The 20199-nt window shown below is 34.9% G+C and overlaps 1 pseudogene; it reads left to right on the top strand.

Annotated features, from left to right (window-relative positions):
* Window positions 1–249: 249 nt before the first annotated feature.
* Window positions 250–5819, top strand: LOC131060279 (proteasome subunit beta type-5-B-like; annotated as a pseudogene).
* Window positions 5820–20199: the final 14380 nt, after the last annotated feature.

Genomic DNA, 20199 nt, shown 5'->3' with positions numbered 1-20199 from the left:
GCAAAATCTCACAATGCCCTTGATGATTTTTTCATGGTGGATAACGAATCTTCTGATATTCTTCACTCAACTTTTGCCCATATTCTGGTTGATATGGATGTCTCAAAAGGGCTACTGGATGAGATTGTGCTTAAATCTTTTAAGAGTTGCTTGGTTCAATCTTTGGACTATGAGGGGTTACCTTTTTGGTGTAGAAGATGTTTTAAAACAAGTCATGTGGTTTCACAATGCGGATTAGAGAAAAAGACTATGGCAGCTTCATGGTGGAAAGGGAATTTTGAACAACACTATACAGTTGAGAAAAAATCTAAGCAACCTAGGAGTTTTTCTCAAGTGGTTTTTTCAGATTCACAAGGTGTTGCGACATCCCCTTCGGTGAATGTTGACGCGACATCTTTGTATATTTCAAAGGGAGGGAATGTTTATGCAGAGAAGGTTGTACATGGCGCTTCCCCAAAAGTGAGTGGGATTGTGCCCTAGGTTGCTTTGTCTTGTGATAGCGTTCCTTCTATCAATCTTGGATAATCTTCTGATGTTGGGAGGTAAGCTTTTGATTCCTTTGATAGGGTGTTTACTCTTTCTACTAGTTCTCCTTCTTCGCTTGATGGTGGACTTTCGCTAGCTTGGCCTGACAAGGTAGCTCAGGTGGAGGAGGGTTGGGTGACTATTAAGGGAAAGAAAACAAGCCTTCAAAAACCTCTTTTGATATGACTCCTCGTTCTCACAAGAGTAGTGCTAAGTGTAAATCTTGATGGTTTTTGGTTGGGGGAGCCTTGGCTGGATTTTTTGGTCTTTCTCTAGTTTTGGTTTAGCTTGTGGGAGCCTTCTGTTAAAACCCATGTCTTTGTTTTTGGGAACTCTTTCCCTGATTTGCTTTGTCTCTGCCCAATCGGTATTACATTGTATTTGTCTTCTATGGGGATGTTTTGTTGTTGTGATCGGTTTGGGCTTAATGTCTTGTTAAGTCTAAACGAATCTTCTTTTGTAAAGGGTTTCAGGTCCCTTCAAAACCTATTTTTGTCTTAATCCAAAATATATCTATGTCAACTAGAATTCATATGATTATATGGCTGGGGGAAATTAATGTACTTGTTGCAATATCAAAAATCATACCTTGTACAATTTAGCGCAACAAATGGTGCCTTTCTCCACATCATCGGAGATTGTGTACCGTTTCTTTTATCTTTTTGCCCACCTAGATCACTTCGTCAGCTCAAGACTGGAATCTTACCAACTTTGTCAACTTGTCATTCTCAGGACACTAGCATGGTGCAAATACATCTATGTGACACACTAGCATCCCACGAATTTGACAGTCTGTAGGTGGCTGTTTGAGCATTATGTCTGCACTTGGAAGGAATCGTAACGCCTCTACATTCACCCACCAACATCGATTTTGTTGGAATTATTATCATTGATGTCAATAAGAGTTGCAGGGATGTCAATAGGTTGCAAAGAAGCAGGTAGCAGGTGTGCATAACACAAAAATAGGTAATGTGCATAACACATAGGTTATGCTACACAACTAAACAAATGTTGTAGGTACACAACTAAACAAATGTTGTAGGTTGCAGACGAATGTGGGTTGCAAAGTGCATATAAGTGCTGGAGCAGATTTAGATATGCCTCACATTGTGTTGGATCCATCGTGTTTGATTCAAGAGGACTACAGTTTAAAATTCTTTGATTCATGATAGTTTGACTAGGATGGCGATTTGACTCGATGACCTCTATCACTTATTAGAGTATCGTGCTTAGCTGGAAAGGATGAGTTAGATTTGAGTGGTCACCATTTGTTAAGGTGTTGGCATATGTACATGTGTGTTGGCAGCTTAGTGGTTTGCTCAAGCTGTGTTGTGTTCGTGTGAGAGCCATTGTGTTTGTGCTAGCATCCCGCTACCCTGCGACAAGTTGGAAGGTATCCAAATGACCTTGTAGGATAATGAAGCCAGAATCCCGCTATCCCACACTGTAGAAGGCTAGGGTGACATAACCGTGTGGGATAACAAATATAAAGGTAAGAGGTCGCAACTCGCTATCCCACGACATCAAAATGTGAAAAGCAATGGTCATGCGGGGTAACACAAGGAGAAGGAAGAGATGCTTCCTGCCATCCCACGACATGATGGACGTATGAAAAGTGACCATGCGGGGTTAAAAGGAAAAAGATAGGAATTGAGCTTCCGGCTATCCTGCGTTGTCAAAGTGTGAGATGCGATGGTCGTGCAGGGTAAAACAAGGAGACACAAGATATGTATCTCACTAGCTCGCAATGCTAAGAAGAATGAGATGATGGTCTTGCGGGATAAGATAGTGAAGTGCGAGAAGGTTCTCGCTATCTTGTGGCATGCAGAGAGATGAAAGGAGGACCTTGCGGGGTAAATGAAGACAAAGAAAACAACAAAGTCTCTTATCCCAAATGAGTTAAGAGGTCAAGCTGAATGTTGTGCGAGATAACAAAAGGAGAAATGAGACAAGTCCCTCGGTATCTCGCGATGTCAAAGATCATAAGTTAGAACTCTTGTAGGGTAGAGAGAAATTAAATAATTGTGCATCTCACCAGCCCACATGGGTAAAGAAGGCTCGTAAATAATGATGTGAGATAATGAAAGGAAAGAATGAGGTAGCCTGATTGGATTGATAGTCCACGTGGTGATTGACCATGGCTGACCAAGTGACTTGGATGTCAATTAAGAAGACTTTTGACTATATCTGTGCATGCCAATAGGCACAAAGTTTTTAAATGGAGGCTAATCGACCTTGACTGAATGATCTGCACAAAGAAAATGGAGACATGTGGCTCCCTGGCTTGTCGATGAGAATATCTGATACACAGAAGTCGGTGATAAAGGATCTAAGTGCGGTAGTTATTGATATTTTCAGGGTAGGTCGATAATGGATGGAGAATGCATTAATGACAACCAAGTTGCAAATGGTTGAAAGGCTCCAGGAAATCGACAGAGGCAGAGTCAAATTTGTTAGACAGATTGAGTATACTAAATATAGCAACCCAGTACAAAGAATATTTAGTAAATCAGAGAAGGGGCATTTATTGCAGATGGTTGATCCACGAAAGAAAATCTAATTTGTTACAGATCGAATCTTAGAGAGACAGATTAATTAATTCTAAATTGCAAATTTGGAGGGAAAACCATTCTTCTATGCAGAGCTAATTGTGCAGGGTAGTAAATTTGAGTTGACAGAAGTAGGTTGTCGAGAATGAGATAAAATTAAATTAAAAAATTCTCAACTAGTCGATTGTGTAGATAGAGCATTTTGCCACTGAGAGGAGATTGAGACATCCACAAAAATAGTGAGAGTAAGAAAAAGAGGAAGAAGAAGAAACAAAGAAGGAACCTCACGAGGCAGAGAAATCTATTCTCAAGATATGAGAAATTTGTAAGTGTTACAAAACTCATTTGTAACAAGGTTTAATCACTGCATTGTAAACTTTGATAATTACTGTAAATCTCTGAGTGGGTGATTAGAGCAGGGTAGGTGCTCATAAAATTAGGGGTTGGTGCTCCTTGGGTTGGTGCCCTAAACATTGTAAACTGTTATGCACTGTGAGGCTGGATTGGAGCAGTAGACTCCAACAACTATTCTCACCGAGGTTTTTCCCACATTGGGTTTTTCTTGTAAATCTAGTGTTGTGGTTTGATTTGTGTGTGTGTGTGTGTGTTCTTAATTAATTTGTAGTCTCAGTATTAGCACACACAGTTAAATTTTTAAAATACACTGATTCACCCCCCTCTCAGTGTCCATTTGTGTTCTTCAATTGGTATCAGAGCCCTAGGTTCCCTTATTGTAAAGCTTCCACTAGCTTGGGTAGATCCCATCTTATGAACACAATGGCTAGTAATGAATCCTCCTCTAAATCCCCTATGTTTGATGGCACTAACTATTCCTTTTGAAATAGAAGAATTGAGACTTACTTGTTTTGATGTCTGGATGTCAGTGAAGAATGGTTATACTGTTCCTCAAGTTCCTTCTACTGATCCTGATGCAAAAAGGGAATGTGGGAACAATGCAAAAGATAAGAATGCAATCTTGAGTGGCTTGTCTGATACAAAGTTCGTGAAAGTCATGCACTGCACATCAACAAAAGTAACATAGTACAAACTACAAAGTATATATGAAGGAGATCGTAAAGTGAAAGAAGCCAAACTACAAAATCTAAGAGCTCAATTTGAAAACCTGAAAATGAAGGATGGGGAGAAGATAGCTGACTATCTGCAGAGAGTGGATGAAAATGTAAGTGCTATAAGAGGACTTGGAGAGGATGTTTTAGATGAAGTTATTGTCAAGAAGGTTTTGAGATCATTAACCACGAGGTATGATACAAAAGTCTTCGCTATTGAAGAAGCTAAAGATCTAAAAAACCTTGTCCATGGATGAACTATTTGGCTCTCTGTGAGCTTATGAGATGAGAACAATAGGTGGAGAATCATCAAAGAGAGGCTGGCTTCAACACACATAGAAAGGAAAAGAACAAGCTACACATGAGGATGAAAATGATTCTGATGCTGTTGTAGCAAACTTTGTAGGAAACTCAAGAAAGGTTCATGAAAGTACAAAGGTAAGCTGCCTTTCAAATGTTTCAAATGTGGCAAGATTGGACACTTTGCATCTAAGTACCCAACCACAATTTTTTTTTCCGTACTGACATACTGACATGTTGCATTCATGTACTTGTACCTAATTCATACTCAGCAACTTAGAATAAAGTGACATGCAACATGTGCTTCCTTTCTTGAATCTTATTGTTTGAACAATAATTGTCATTTTTTGCTTGGATGTTTGTCATGCATATACTACTTAAGAAAAATACTGATAGATTCTAGTTTGACTTCTTCTATTAAATTTTTTTACTAGCTCAGTCTCTTATGTTCATATGTTCTGATGATTATGCATGCCTTTCTTTTGTGCCAAGTATCTTTATACAACCTTAGGTATTATTATCTTGAATTGATATTTGATTTGTCATTAGTGTAATAGTATCGATTGCATGAGCTGACAAATAAATGAAGGATATCGGTCACAGGTGCTTCAAAATTGTTGGCCAGTATTCTGTATTCATATCGAGGAACGAGTCTATCGATAGGCACAATGATTGCTGGGTGGGATGAAACAGTAATAAATTTTTGATCATGTTATTAATGGAAATCCTATCTAGTATGAATATTTGTAGAGAATCATTTTGCCACTTTCTATTTACATTTACAGGGCCCTAGTCTATATTATGTAGATAATGAAGGAGGATGACTTAAGGGAACACTTTTCTATGTTGGATCTGGTTCAACCTATGCCTATGGTATTCTAGATAGTGGGTATGTCTGGCCAACCATTTATTTAGATTTTTTTATTCTTCATTGTTATTTTCTATGTACTAATGGAAGCTGTCTCATGGTTACTGGTTTAGTTACTGTTGGGATATGCCTGTGGAAGAAGCTAGTGAACTTGGTCATCGAGCTATATGCCATGCAAAATTTTGTGATGGGGCCAGTGGGGGTGTAGCAAGTGGTATGAAGCATATCATTCATTGAAGCAAATTGATTCTAGTTAACTGATAAAAATTACTTTTTCTTTGCGATCTCATTGAAATCAATATTTTGCTATCAGTTTACTATGTGGGCCCTCAAGGTTGGAAGAAATTATTTGGAGATGATGTGGGTGAACTTCATTATAACTACTATCTAGTTACAGAAAATGTTGTAGAACATGAGATGGTTGAAGGCAGTGCTTGAAAGTTCTATTGTCATTCCATTAAGGTTATCGGATCAAACTATAGATTATGATTTACTTTATGCACGACTACATTCTCCACTTCTGTCACACCCACATAGTTGGTGGCTGTGATCATTAATTTGGATTTGTTATCGTGGGAATTCTGTGCTAGAAATGATTCACAAAATTTGCAATTGTAAAAATTTTATATACATTTTAAGAGCGTTCAACTGTAAAAAATTTATATACATTTTAAGACTGTTCACGATAGTCAAATGGGATCAGATTTTTGTTGCAATAATTTAGATGGCTTTATATTTTTGATTGATAAACTTGGGGCATTTCACCTGATAATATCATCTTAATATTCATGATGTCGAGTTCAATCTATTTGATGTTGATAACGCTGCTTAATATTCTTGGTAGAGTTGATTGAACATGATGGTAGTATCTGGATATATGTTTGGAAATGAATACCTCTGGAAATAATCTCAAAGTTTTTATTCATGATGATTTTGTGTAAACTCCACTATTTTGAGCTTCAGTTAATACATTATCTTCTGCTTAAGGCTATATATGATGTGCATGTTATCAGAAACACTGCAAGTTGTGATGAAAGGCTACAGTATTTTTAACAGGTTTTTAAGGTAATGGTTCTAACTCATCTTAATATTCATGATGTCGAGTTCAATCTATTTGATGTTGATAATGATCTTTAATATTCTTGGTAGAGTTGATTGAACATGATGGTAGTATTTGGATATATGTTTGGAAGTGAATACCTCTGGGGTGAACCCACAATAGTGGGTTACACTTTTTTGCCAACTTTGACACTGCAATATTCATTTTCAGAAAAAAAAACTTTAGATTCAAACACCTATTACTTCTAAACCGTAAGGAATTTGTAAATGACATGAACTAGTGATTTGTGTCATTTTGCATGTATATTCTAAAAATATATTTTTTGATAATTTTTGGAATCAGTTTGCTTCCATCTATCTCCCTTGAAAACTAGTTTTTTTCAAAAACCAACATTTTTTAAGAGTGATACTCACTCTGTATACCATAACTTTTTTTCTATAATATATATGAATGCGATTCTTTCGAATTTGGTTTTGTAACGTCCATATCTAGTGTTTGCAATTAGTCTTGTAACATTATCTTCAATATTTCATATTTTATTAAGATTTGAAGTCGAGTTAACTATAATTTTGACATATGTTCATTTGATATTACATAACTTGTTGTATATGTAACAAAAATCAGTGTTTTTTCGTTGGAAAGAGGACTTCAATACCTAGTGTGTAAATATTTTTCAGATTTTTTTGGGCGACGTTTACTTTTTTTCATAAGCATTGAACAAATAAGTTCATGTTCGGTGAAAATCCTACATTCATAAGAAATAAAATAAAAATATATTAATGAAATTAAATATATTAAAATTATACTATTTGAAAAGCTTATAATAAGGGATAAATACTTAAAAAAATAAAACTTCTAAATAAATTCATTTGATCCCCCAAAGGCTAATGTAAAATTGATTTTTTATCATTATTTGATAGATGCAAATGAGACTCCATTGCAAGTATAATTTAGAAGTAGAGAGGTTCTATCCAAGAAATTTTGATCTAAGATCCTTTGAGATATCTCTCTTCAATCAATTACTTCAAATGGAACCTCTTAAATCTTAAATCATTATATTTTTAAAAAAATGTATGATTTCAACAAAAATCAGGATGTACGAAAAAGTGGGAACCAACATTGTGAGTTCACCCATGGAAATAATCTCAAATTTTTTATTCATGATGCTTTTGTGTAAACTTTACTATTTTGAGCTTTAGTTAATACATTATCTTCTTCTTAAGGCTGTATATGATGTGCAAGTTATCAGAAACACTGCAAGTTGTGATGAAAGGCTACAATATTTTTAATAGGTTTTTAATTTTATGGTTCTAACTAGTAACATCTATTGTTATTAGGTATCCATAATTAAAATGCACTAAGGTAAGATATGTCTATTCTAAACTTCATTATTATCTATTTATCTCCTTACCTTTGCCTAGAAATAAGTAGAAGCTTTAGTTTATTTGATATCTACAAGTTTATATATATTTTTGGAATCCTTGCTTTTTCTACATGCTTAACGTATTAATTTTCAAATAATTTGCTACAAATTTCTATGACGTTTCTGGAATCCTTTGCTTCATCGAGATGCTTAATATATTGATTTTAAAATACTTCTTTTCTCCCGCGGCATCTATGTAAAGGTTTTAATTGGTTGTAAAACATTGTTTTGACTGCCTATTAGTTTAACCATTCTGACGTAAAGCTATTATTGGCCTTTACTGGTAGGTATACTAACAAATGAGACATTCAACACAATTTATACCTTAAGATTATATAAGCGCAATCTCTTTAGAGGCGGATTCATTTTAAGTGTCCTGATAAGCCAATAATTTAGGATCAATATGCACATAGGAAGAAAATTAGTAAATTGGATAACATTTTTATTTATAATAAAATTGATTTTTGTTGGTTATGTTTTTGCTTGAATTTTTTCTCTTCTTTTTCGGACTAATGAAATCTTTTTTATAGGTTAATTAAATGTGCATAATGTGCCTCTATAGTTTTCGAGCTGTTTGGATTCAATTTTTATTACATAGAAGGCGCATTATACTCACATAATGGATGTACAAATATGTGTTAATAAAAACTAGAAACATTAAATTTGCCATGTTTGTGAAACTTAAATACATGAAAAGTAAAAGATAATATTTTATTACGCCGAAGGCATATTACACTCACATAATGGATGCACAAATACGTGAATAAAAATTCAGCATAAATTTTACATTCACATAATGGATGTAAATATGTGTTAATAAAAACTAGAGTCATTAAATTTGACATGTTTGTGACACTTAAATGCATGAAAAGTAAAAAGTTATATTTTATTTATTTTTTCCTCTCAACTACTCCTCACTTTGAATTCAACTAGTAATCAGTTTTGTTTATCTCTATCACATAGTGGATGCACAAATATGTGTTAATAAAAACTAGAATCATTGACTTTGACATGTTTGTGACACTTAAATGCATAAAAAGTAAAAAAAAATATTTTATTTATTTTCTCCTCTCAACTACTACTTCTATCTACCTCTATTTTACTAATAGTTAACTTCGTAATTATGTCAATCTAATATTATTGTAATAATATAAAGATATGATAATAAATGATCTTAATAGATTTTTTCCCTTTCATGAAGAGCTTAATAGAAATACTAAAATATAAAAAATAGTAATATCTTGATAATAATAATTTAATATTGATTACAATATCATAATATAATAATAATTTAATATTAATTACAATATAATAATATAATTTTTTTAAAGTGGAATAATGAACAAAAATGATATCTTTCGGCATACTAGTAAATGCGCTTGCTTCTAATTTTGATCCATCATTAGATGATAAAAAGCTCAAGGAGTAAAAAAATAGGTAAATGTACTTAGGTATACTAGTGTCTATTTCCATCACATAATTGATGCCCAAATATGTGTTAATAAAAACTAGAAGCATTAAATTTAACATGTTTGTGACACTTAAATGCATGAAAAGTAAAAAAAAAACATTTTATTTATTTTCTCCTCTCAACTACCACTCACTCTTAGTTTAACTATTAATCAATTTTGTCTATCACCATCATACTAATAGTTAACTATGTCAATCTATTATAATAATAATATAAAGATATGATAATATAATAATAATTATTAGTCTTAATAGGTTTTTTGGCTTTGGTGAAGTGTTTAATAGAAATATAAAAATATAAAAAATACGAATATCTTAATAATGATTTAATATTGATTACAATATCATAATATAATAATAATAATAAAAAATAAATACAATATAATAATATAATGTTAAGTGGAATAATAACAAATATGATATCTTTCGGCATACTTTACTTATATTTTTCTAAAGATAGGTATACTAGTATAGAAATATCTTAAATCCTCTTGGACACAAGTGGTTTATGGGATAAAACCGAATTGTATCTTAATTTTGAAATTCCTTATGATGAAACGATTCAATGTTTATAATTATTACCAGACCTAATATGCCACTATAAATATGCTTATGTGAGAATGTTCATGTATGTCATAAATAAAATTGTTTCAAAGTAAACTATATAAAATAGCCTCAAATTGAAATCTCATGACATTATACATGTGTAAGTGTATATTGATATTAGTTTGATTGAAAATTATACTAAGAATCATACTCGAATTGAACACATAAATAAAATGAGATCAATTTTTAATTTTTAATGTGTAATTATAAATACTAGTTGAAAGAAAAGCCCCTCTACATTTTATGGATTTTTATAATTTTATTATGCCATTCAATATATGAGTTGAAATTAGACTTGACTTGTCTTGAGTTTATTACAGTTTTTTTTGAAACTAGACTTGACTTTTCTTGAATTTACTACAATATATTTTTTTAGTTTTATTAAACTAAATAGATCACAAAATATAATGAGGAACTATTGCTTCCTTGCAACTTCAGAGACCATGGACTGTTGAAATCTAGAATAGAGGTATCTTTCAAACCTCTATTATTAACATTAGCATTAAATTTTGAATTAATTATATACACATAAAAAATATTTTAAACTACAACATGGATTATTTAAGTTAAATTATAAAATTAAATGATAAAGCTAATATTTGTTAGACTAAATTTGTTTAAAATTATTAATTATTATCAGACCTTGATATCAAGTAAATATGCTTATGTGAAAATGTCCATGTATGTCGTAAATATATTTGTTTCAAAGCAAAATAAAATAACTATTACTATATAAGTAAATATGCTTATGTAAAAATGTCCATGTATGCCATAAATAAATATAGTCTAAAGTTATGGCTCTCCCATCTCCCTCGAACGACTCTCTCGCCTCCCTCTTTTTGAACGCCCATGGTTCTGCTGCGGATGTCTGGGGCCCTGATTTCCCCCCCCTTCCTGGCGTGGGGTCCTTGGATCCTATGATCCATGCTACTGCTGTTTGGCCAGTGACCCCTTTGGTGGTTGTTGATGTGCCTGGTGCTGCATCCACCCCACGGTTCCCCGACTGTGGATCCTGTTGTTGTCGACTCTCTGGCTTATGAGGAAACGACCTTGTTGTATGTCGCTGATGCTGCTGGTCCTTTGCCCAAACCTGCTGGTAAGTGTAGCTTTTCTCGTGTGGCCAGATCTTCCGCCCAACCCTCTAAGGGTGTTCGTCCTCTCCCTTGTGCGAAATCGTCCCCTGTGATGGTTTGTGGACAGGATGTTGTGGACAACATTGGGTTTTACCAACACTGTACTTTGGTTTGCAAATTCTCTGGGCTCTAGCCTTCCCTACCAGACCTTCACCGTCGGGTTAGTGACTCATGGTGGCCTTTGGTTTCTCTCAATATCAAGCTTTTTCCCTGTGCTAAAGGATTTTTTGTTGCTTCCTTCACTTCTTCCGTTGATAGGGATTTGATTTTGAGCAAGCTTTGGGATTAGGGAGTGCACTCCCTCTCCATCAAGCCTTGGACAACCTCTTTCAACCCTCTCATTGAGCTACTTAATGTGTGTCTAGCTTGGGTTTGGCTCATCAATCTCCCTCTTCATTTTTGGGAGCACTCTTGCTATGAGGCGATCAGTAACTCTATTGGCCATTTCCTAAAGGTTGATGATGTTACGTCCTCAATGGAACACACTACCTTTGCCCGCATTCTTGTTGATATCGACATCTTTGCTCCTCTCTCGGGTGATGTGGTTCTTATGGTGGGGGATAGGCCTTGCTCACAACTGCTAAATTTTGAAGGCCTCCCCTTTTGCTGCAAAATATGCTTCTCTACTGGCCATCTTGCTTCAGGTTGCTCTTCTCCACAACACAAAGGGGTTTCTACCTGGTGGATTAATGCTACTGCTGACCACCTAACCATACATGCTATGGATTCTGCGTCTGATGGCTCTCCTCCCATGGGGATGATGTCGTGCCCCCCATGACTCTTATTACTCATACTGATGTTTTTGTGGCCTCATCTCCGGAGGCCCCCACTTCCGCTTCTCCTGTCCTGCAACCCTCCCCTATTACTGGATATTCTCCTGCTACTGTTGTTCTGTCTCAACTTGCTGCTGTTGACGTTCTACAGCCCCCTACGACCCTCTTCCATCCTTCTGCTGTCTCTAGTGTTGTTGACCTTGCGGGGGCCCTTCTATCGGATCTTAGCATTGCCTAGTCTATGGTTTCTCGTAGGCGAAAGGGGAAATCTTCTTCCCTGCCCCATACCCCCCCTCATGGGGGTTTGGGTGGCCCATCTCCCCCTTGAGTGGGGTTTGTTCCCTGGTTGGTTATGTTCTTGTGTTTGTTCCTGTCCGCCTTTGGGCTATGGTTCTCTTCCAACATCATCTCTCTCAATGTTTCTTTCTTGTTAAGGGTCAGCGCCCTAGTTAACGCTGCTTTTTTAATAAAAAAACAAGTGAAGCTATCAAGTTGCTCTCTAAACCCTCTCCATTTCTCTTTGGAGAGTTGCTTGTATGGTTTAATGTGCTTGTTGCAATTACACTCTAAGGCTCCTAGATGTCGAAGTTGATTAATCCAAATAGGTGGGGGCTGTGATGTTTGTCCTTGTACAACATGGAATGGTGCTCGCCATGAGGGATGGATGAGTTTCTACGTAGGGATTTCTTCAACCAAACCACTCCTACTTTTTGTGGCTTGCAAAATTTGTGCTTTTTCTCCTTCTTCTTGGACTCTTAGAGTTCCTCCTCTTAGGATAAGCAAATTGAAGAACATGAATTGCCAACTAACTAGCAAGATGACAAAAAGGGGGCCCTTTTTTCAAGTGATTAGGGCATATTGTGCTCTAGCAACACAAATCCTTAGCAATCCCTTTATATAAGGTGTAATATATGTTTGAGTGCCCAAAAATGATTTTTTTTTGAGTGTTGTTTAAGTTCATCAATCAAATCATATCCTTTATGTACTTTCTCTATCAACTTAGATTGAAGAAGAAAAAATTGAAGAATAGATGATAAAGATGGCTAATTAAACATCATGAGTTTATGTTCCCTACTCATTATCTAAAATAGATACTTCAAGAAATAGTAACCTTGTAAAATCAATGTTGCATGCAAAATAGGAAGGTTATATACAGGTAGATTAGGTAAGGCATGTAGTGCAATGGGAGTAAATGAATCCATGGAACAAAGAACACCCCTTTAGGCTGCATAAGTTAAATAAAACACATGTTAGGAAGGTTTAAAATTAAAGATCCCAAGAGCATCAAGGGAGGAGAGAGGAACATCAAAAGAAATCATCATAACAATTCATAAATGGATCCTTAAGGCTCCCTAAGGCACTGCCACTATAAGCTTAAGACAATGAAGCACAAATAAATGTTGTTCTAAGATACACTGGTTCGATGAGAATCAATGAAAAATAAATATTTAAAAACATATCATATTATTGAAAAGAATAAAATTATACTTTATATTTCTCAAAACATGCCCTTGTTTAACAAGACCTAATGTACACACTTTAAGGATTAGATACATTTTTGATTGTATGTATACATGTTCTAGTCTAAATCAATGAAATCCCATGCTTAGACTAAAGAAAGGGTTTTATCTAGAGTTGAATGAAACTTGAGTTTAAATGCAGGGATGCAGTTAAAAGGTTAAGTTAATTCAAAAGAATTCTTTGCAGGAAAATAATGACTCTTCTGTATTGTTCCAAAGCTGCAACTTATCAAAGCAAATGAATATTATGCAGGTGCTTCATATTATGCAACATGATGAGAGTGGGATTAATGATTATCTTTTTCTGGGTTATTCCCGAAGTGAAAATTTCAGAGAGCCCCACGAAATTGTGACTTTTTTTGTGAGAAAATAGTGTGCACAGTTATGTTCCGTGACAATGAAGCATATGCAATGGACGCCTGCAAGGAAAGTCTAGTATAATACTAGATAACAAATTCTTAATAGTACAACAACGTGATGATTACTAAAAAAGGATGATTAGTAGAAAAAGGATGTACTTGTAGTTATGTCATAAAAGGAATTGTTGTTGATCTCTACATTTTCATTTCATTTGATTGAATGATATTGAATTGTTAGGATTAAAGTAAGATATGGATTTGGTGGATTTTAATGTATTTGAATTATGGTCAAAATTTTGATTGTTTGATTGCTTGTTTTAGTCAGAAGTTCTTTTCATTAAAATTATTTTGATGGTTTGGTTGGTGAACCTTATAATTCTGATGTAGTGCTTGCATGCATATTGTAGAAATGATTAGATGTTGGGAAGATGTGATTTGAAAGTTATGTTCATGAAGAGATATGAGACATTGAAGTTTGTTTGATAGGACACTTGATAATTGATTTTGTTATTAAAGAATTATATATTTGTATTGTAATTTTTTTTGACTAACAATTTAATATGTATTTGGGACAATTAATATGAAACTCGTTGATAGTTTCATATATATTTCAAACAATTAATGTGCATTTTTTTATATATAAACACTTTATCTTGGAATATAACTCTAAACCTTCCAAACATAAAATACATAGAATCTATGTTAATTTAAAATGTTGACAATTAGATTTGCATATGTCATTTCTTTACCTCCTATCTTGATATAAAATAAATTATTTAATAAAATAAGATAATATTTTTATTTATTATTGTTGTAGACGTATAAAAATGACCATATTTCTAAATGAATATTTTATGTTCATTTCTCTATTTAATTAAATCCAATTTAATTAAATTACCCGTATTCCTCTATTTAATTAAGTAAATTACTCAATTAAATTCACTATACCCATTTAATGAATAAATCATTTTATTCAATTAAATCCCCTCTATCCACTTTTAATTAAATTCAAATTTAATTAAATAGTTATCCTAAATTGAATAAATCTAATTTATTTAATTTCCCCAAATTACAACCAAATTGAATTAAATTAACTTTATTTCAATTAAATCCTATTATCCCTCCATCCACTTGCATTTTCCTACATCTCCCACTTGCATTCTAAAACCTATTTCTAATCCCTTCTAGACTCTTCTAATCGCTTCTAATTAGCCTAACCCATCTTCTAAACTTTGTCACATCCCTAAGCAAAGGGAAGTCACTTCTCAAACCCTTAAAGTCTTTGATAACCATTAAAGGCTTCAAGTCTTCAACCACTTAATTTTCCAAAGTCTCCCAAACCATTAATGGTTAATTCAACCCTCTTACATGGTTAGAGACTTTTTGCCTAACTTAACCTTCATCCAACCCAAGGGTCTCATCAAGCCTTTAATGCTTTGACCATGATTATCTCTTAATCATTTGCACAAGAGTTTATCCAATGGGTAATCTTAACTTAAGCTTAACCCTTACCCTCTAGATAACCATGAGATCTTCTCAAGCATTTAATGTCTCCAACCCCTTCTCAACCCAACCCTATGTTGACATTTGTCACCATTTCATTGGTGCAAATTGCAAACATGGATTCCCAACTTTCAAACTCAACCCTTGATCAACTCTTTCAATCCTGACCATCCATTGCCCTATTTTTTCTATAAATAGAGCTCTCATTCCTCCATTTTAAGAATCCAAGTTTGTAGTATCATACTTATGCTCAAATACATTCAAGCTTTCATTTTATATATGCTCATCATTTAGCCTCTCTTTTAACTAGGAATTAGTCTAAATATGCATGTTTAGAATACTTTCTTTATCATTTAGCTCAATCATAGACTAATATATCATGTTAGGATAGTATTTATACTAACCTTGTCATCTTATAGTTAGTTTATTGCATTTCTAGAATCATGCATAGCTTAGGATGCATTTCATATTAAAACCAACAAAAAACATCCCTCGTTCTTGCATTTGCCATCCTTAAACCATTTTGCTCAGTGATCTGAGAGCAAAAACATTGGTTTGAGGGACCGTGTAAGATAGAGAACCATGGGACCAACCTTGGGAAGTTGAGTTATACTTCATAACTCCATAGCTTGCACCAAGAAGTCTTGTGGGTGTGTGAGCAAGGCTCCATAGAGCTCCGTTTTTCGCATTTTGAGTTCTATCGACCCGCTTTTCCCGCATACATTTCTGGCACCCACCGTGGGGCTAGACCCCATATATCAAATCGGTTTTTGAATTTAACCACTTTTGCAGGCACGCGAAAAAAATGAATTAGCGCGTTAAGTTAACTGTTTAGCGCATCCAGTTAATAGCCTAGCGCATTCGGTTTACTATTCAGAGTGTGGAGTCCATCATCTAGCACGTAAAGTCCATTTATTAGCACATAGGATTACTAATTTTTCCTGTAGGTCTCGGCGTGGGAGAAAAACAGAGCAATGCTTTCGACACACAGAGTAGCGCATCCCGAAAATAGTGTAGCGTGTACAGTTTGTTTTGTAGCGCATCACAGACAGAAAAGAAAAAAAACTAATTTGTAACATAAACTAAAATTTAGACTTGTGGAAGTCCATGAAATTCATTTTTTTGCTAACAAATTGACTGGTTTTCTGCAGGTTACTAACAGTTGACTACAGGTTTCGAATCCATTTTTATTTAGGCTAGAGTTAAAATAGTTTAAATTTTTACTAACTTTTCTAAGTTAGGAAAAAGTTCAAATTTCTTTCTTTTCTTGCTTAAATAAAATTGAACTCACTTTTATTTTGGGCAAGTAAAACGAACAACAAATCAAAATCTTTTCTTGCTTTCCTAGGAGAAAATTTCTCAATTTGGGCTCTAAAAAGAACAACACAAAATTTTCTTTTTTCGCAAAAATAGAGCTTAAAAAGAACCTCACCATCCTTTGGTGCATAAAAGGATCCACTTTCATTTTTGCAAAGGAAAGAACTGCACCACAAAAGTTTTGTTACAATTAAAGAGGGAAGTGATTCCCCTTTTGTTTACTGATTTTTATTTGCTGACCAAATCGAACCTTTTGCTTTGTTGATGCGGTTATTTCCTTAGATTAAATAATCATTGCTTTGGGGAAGTAAAATTAAACACCATGCTTTTCTTGGAGCGACATCTCCCAGTAGAGATTAGAAAATCACTGAATTGAAAGTTTAAAAAGAATTTGTGATTGCCTTGAATCGAAAGAGGAAGGTATATGCTCTCCCCTTAACTGGGTGATCCAAAAAACCAGACTTCTCTTAAAAAACTTTCTTTCCTTCAAAAGCATGTTACATCCTTTAGCAGGCTTGCATTCCCGAGGAGTTGAAATCAACTCTTAAAGCCGTTTATGGCCGGTGTGAAGGGAACGACCTAAGTGGAAAATGACTTTGATGCGAAGTATTCCAACCCACTATAATCAAAAGTGGAAAGTGACGAAAGTCCTTTTCAATAGTTGCGCGCAGCGATTAGCCTTCCCCCAGTATCCTCGAGATACGTAAAACCTTTGTTTTAAAGGTTGGGAAGCCTCCTGAGGGAGTTTATCACTGACGGCCGAACAGGAAGCCTGATTACGAACCATAGAAATAGAAGCTTTGAACCGAGTCAGTAACCAGACATTTATAACATCATAGTGTAAGGGTGTGGAAGAATCCGCTCCCAAGATTACTCACCATATATCTCCCAAGATAACTACTCAACTGTGAAGCGATTCACTTTGAGTTAATTTCTGGCAAAAGACAAAAAAATGGGTGCCCTCTAGGGGGTGACACGGTTGTTTGAGCTGACGGCTGTTTGGCTATGATGTTATTTATGACCTTTGAATAAAGAGTCTTTCTGAAGTGTATTATTCGTATCCAAACTTGTTAAAACATTGGGGATTTGAACACATCCTCGTAGAACATACACTTTTTATTAGATTAGGCAAAATGGTTGTACTTTTTGTGCCATGCTTGCATTTACTACTTCAAAAAATCATCCATCAAACTTGAAAAATTCACAACAAAAATCCAAAATTTACAAAAAACCAACCAAAGGAAAAATCAGGGCAGTTTAGCGCATAAGAGCAACTTCTTAGCGCGTGAGGTACTTTTGTTAGCGCATCCAACCATCAAGTTAGCGCGTCGGTTCCAAACAATAGCGTTTTATCCCAAAATCAAACCAGTGTCAAAACATTTAGCGCATCAGAAAAATAGTCTAACGCGTGAAAGCATCAGCTTAGCGCGTGGAAGCTAAACATTAGCGCATCAGGTTCACAAGTTAGCACGTCACAGGCCCAGGCTAGCGCATGACTTTTTAAACAGGTAGAAAACAATTTTTTTTAAACAGTCAAAACTTTAGCGCGTGTCTGGGGGTAGCTTAGCATGTGTGGTCATAATTTTGGCACTTGGAGTAATTTTGGTAGCGCATTTCATCCCTGTTTTAGCGCGTAATCAAAAACATATAGACAGAGGGAAAAACAGTGAGGAATTTTAAAATTTTTGAAAACATTTTCAAAGGCCTCTCATTATCAAACAACATTTTTCACCAAAATGGAGTAGCGAAAACAAACCGTTAAAACTATTTCTTGAGCTAAATTTGTGTCAAAACAAACGTTGTAAAAATCCTAAACCGATTGCACAATAAAACATGTCTATCTTATGATAATCCGGAAACCTTATCATCAGTATCAACAGAATCCTTTACCATCTTATGGATTTCATCTCAAAAACATTTGTTTAAAAAAATCTCAAGTTGTCAAATCAAGTCTCCATATCGGGAGGCTTTTATCCATAGCATTTGACACGCTTTGTCGTGAAGGGGCATCTAAACCTTCACTTTGATAGAGTAAGATTTGAAATTTTCCAAACAAGATCAACTGAATCCAAACAAATCAAAGGAAACCATTGATCACTCATGCATGACTAATCCCCATATTCTGAGAAGAAAGAACCTTTATCATAACATCACGTTGAAGAAACAACAACCTAGTTTTTCCAAGTTCATCAAGAGAAATAAGTTTTTATACATCAATCGTCAACTCTTCAAATCTCATCGAGTATTCCTTCATCACGTCAAACGTTATATCCAAAACAAATCCAACGAATTTGACAAAGAGCCCTTAAAAACAAGAGCTTACTGTCAAAAGTCTGCTTTTAATCAAATCATAAACCGCAGAGGAAAAATCAATCCGACATTCTTGCCCAACGAGTGTATCACTTATAACATGTCTCGACCAGAACCACCCACCCCCGAGCAATGTATCAACGAGGATTTTGTCCCCTTCATCACTGAAAGTTTCTACTAAAATGCTTGTTATTCGCTCTCAAAGAAACCAACAAAGCGAGACACACGTAGAGTCTAGTATGAATCGAAGGTTGTCAAATCCTTTTGAAGTTCCACACTTAGAAGAGACTGAAATTTCTGAAGCACTTCTTTAGGAATGTCAGGAAAACCCTTCATTCCAAAAGCTTGTAGAAAAGCTTATGGAAAATGACAAAGAAAAGTATCTGCTCATGCTCACAAGTAAAGGCGTTAAACTTCCTGAAGATTTAGACACAAACATCTTTAGAACTGGATCTCGATAATATGCATATCAAGAACAACAAAGAGAAGAAGAAACTCATAACTTTGAACAACACATACCTGAGCAACATATTCCAGAACAACGTATACCAGAAATGCGTATACTTGAGCTAGAAACTCCAGAGCAAAATATACCATTTAACACACCTTTTCAGCTGAGAACTAATACAAGGGAAGAACTTTTCCCTCGGAAAAATAATGCACCTTTGGTTGCTCTTACTCAACAAATGCAAATGTTACAAAGACAAATACATGACATGCAACAAGGGACAACAGTGTGGTACTCTTTAAACGAAATCTGTCCTTATCCATTTGACAGAAGATTGAACATGGTGCCTTTTCCTCCAAACTTAGACGTTCCCAAATTTGATAAATATGATGGAAAAAGTGATCCCCAAGATCATGTTCGAGAATTTTGCACAATGAGTCTTGAATTTTCTCATGATGACACCTATCTAATGAGGTTATTCCCAAGAAGCCTGGGAGGGCAAACAATGGAATGGTTATCCAAAATTACACCACCTGTCAGATCATTTGATGAATTGGTTAACAAATTCATAACTCAATACTCCTATAACGTCCAACATGCCATAACCATGCTAGATGTTTACAACACCAAACAAAAGAACAATGAAACATTCATGATATTCCTTCAACACTGGTGACGTATGGTCTCCAGATATCCTCGAGATATTCCCGAAAAGGAGAAAATGGAAATCTTCATTGACAATTTGAATGGTGAAATGAGTTACAGGCTAAAACTTCAATGCATACCGTCTTTCGCTAAATTAATTGAAAAATGGCATTCAAGTAGAGGAAGCATGTGTCAAAAAGGGAACACTCAAATTCTACAAGGAAGGAACAAACTCATCAAACTACAATAACCAGAACAACACCAACCTAGACAAATCTCAATTTTGGACTCAAAACAAAAACGAAGGCAACAATGAATCATAT

This window comes from Cryptomeria japonica, chromosome 1 (genome assembly GCF_030272615.1).
Source record: "Cryptomeria japonica chromosome 1, Sugi_1.0, whole genome shotgun sequence".
NCBI classification, from domain to species: domain Eukaryota; kingdom Viridiplantae; phylum Streptophyta; class Pinopsida; order Cupressales; family Cupressaceae; genus Cryptomeria; species Cryptomeria japonica.
The sequence above is the reverse complement of the archived record's forward strand: the minus strand, read 5'-3'. Positions and strand labels throughout refer to the sequence as shown.